This window comes from Palaemon carinicauda, chromosome 8 (genome assembly GCF_036898095.1).
Source record: "Palaemon carinicauda isolate YSFRI2023 chromosome 8, ASM3689809v2, whole genome shotgun sequence".
Lineage (NCBI taxonomy): Eukaryota > Metazoa > Arthropoda > Malacostraca > Decapoda > Palaemonidae > Palaemon > Palaemon carinicauda.
Window position 1 is genome coordinate 36,884,365 of NC_090732.1, and position 2,500 is coordinate 36,886,864.

Sequence of the window (2,500 nt, forward strand, 5' to 3'; positions counted from 1 at the left end):
GAATCTTACTTCATAACAAATTCAATTGATTTAGTGAAATTTTAATTATACTAATTCAGTATATTCTACGACCATATATATTCACTGGTAGAACCTGCTAATTACATTATTAAACAAGTATGTACACAGGAAAAAACATCTTACATTCTATATTTAATTTTATCAATGAAGTTGATACAGACAACAAACCAGGGGATAGTCATTGTTAGGGTAAACTTGCAACTCACAGTTACTGTGGTTGTTACTACTAATACTACTAATACCTCTATTATTATTACTACCACTACTAGTAGTACTCAATTGTCCTTCCCTCTGTCAAATATTCTTTCCAACCCCTTTCTTCAATTTTCATTAGTAGTGGTAGTAGTAGCAGCAGTAGCCACAGAAGTAGTAGTGGTAGTAAAAGTAGTAGTAGAAGAAGATGAAGAGAGAGAGAGAGAGAGAGAGAGAGAGAGAGAGAGAGAGAGAGAGAGAGAGAGAGAGAGAGAGTGTGCATCAGGCTGGTGGCCAGTTCTACATAGCAGAATTCAATTTCCTTACAACGAGTGGTGGGTAAAGAAACTTTGGTTCGTAATAGCACCTTCATTTACATCGGTGAAACAGAGGAAATATAATACCTTTACGACCAAGAAGTTTTAATACCAGTGTACTTTGTTGTTTCAAAGGAAAAGGAAACACCGGTTTTTGAGGAAAAACTCCATCGATTTAGGATGTAAAATCAGTTATATAAAAATCATTACTGGAATACCAAAGAATTGATAATCTTCATAAATAGAACCATCAAACTGTGGAATACCGCATTCGTTACACTGGTATGTTAATATATACTTTAGGAAAACCCTCGAAATCATTCTGGGAGATTCAACAGTCTTACGTCCATAAGTAGTTCTAATTAAGACACGGTATCATGAATATAATCAAAATGTCTATCAAGACTCCTTACCAACAATGCCCAATCATACTTTGCCAATACCCATCACCGAAAAAATACATAATCAGAGTAATAACATTAATCAAATGTTATCACTAACATAATATAAAAGACTTGGAACTTCAAAATAGCAACTCTTGATTTTAAAGTTTATTTCACAGCTACTGCAATCATACATATGCATATGTATAATTGCAAAGACACTATCAATTAAAAACCTGCTAAAGAAATTATATTTTGTAAAGATATTGTTAAGAGAAATATAATTGAAACATGCTTCATTGAGAAAATTTTTGAAGAGCGGTTTAACACCAGCCCAGGTATATAAAAAGTGGATGAATTATTGCTAAATATATATTTTTTTTATTTCTTTTAAGTAGTTTGCTCAATTCTGTTCTGACTGTACTTCCTCACAGATATTTCTTTGTATTCTAAATGCATTTTAAAATCATATTACCTTGAGGAGGTGTAATGATAGCACGAAAGCACTCTGTCAATTCTTCGTTTCCTTTTTCCTCCTGGCCTGCTGTCATAAAATAAATAAATATATAAATATATATATATTCATATATATATACATACATATATATACATATATATATATATATATATATATATATATATATATATATATATATATATATATATTTATATATATACATATGCATTTATATACATATATAAATATATATAAATATATATTTAAATATATATATATATATATATATATATATATATATATATATATATATACATATATACATATATATATATATATATATATATATATATATATCTATATATATATATATATATATATATATATATATATACATATATATGTACATATATATACATGCACATACACACACACATATATATATATATATATATATATATATATATATATATATATATATATATATAGATATATATATATATATATATATATATATATATATATATATATATGTACATATATATACATGCACATACACACATATGTATATATACACCCATATATACACACACACACACACACACACATATATATATATATATATATATATATATATATATATATATATATATATATATATATATATATATATATATATATGTATATATGTATATATACATATATATATATATATGTACATGTATATATATATATATATATATATATATATATATATATATATATATATATATATATATATATATATATATATATATATGCCAAGGCACTTCCCCCAATTTTGGGGGGTAGCCGACATCAATCAAATGAAACAAATAAGGGGACCTCTCCTCTCTACGTTCCTCCCAACCTGATAAGGGACTTAACCGAGTTCGGCTGGTACTGCTAGGGTGACACAGCCCACCCTCCCCCGTTATCCACCATAGATGAAGCTTCACAACGCTGAATCCCCTACTGCTGCTACCTCCACGGTCACAATATATATATATATATATATATATATATATATATATATATATATATATATATATATATATATATATATATATATTATATATATATATATATACATATGCCAAGGCACTTCCCCC

At 26.6% G+C, this 2,500-nt stretch overlaps 1 protein-coding gene across 1 annotated transcript in view; it reads right to left on the bottom strand.

The window, feature by feature from the left end:
- The window catches only part of LOC137645703 (coiled-coil domain-containing protein AGAP005037), a 1,132,788-nt gene that overhangs the window by 254,631 nt on the left and 875,657 nt on the right, over positions 1 to 2,500 (bottom strand). The gene's annotated exons all lie outside the window — the stretch shown is intronic.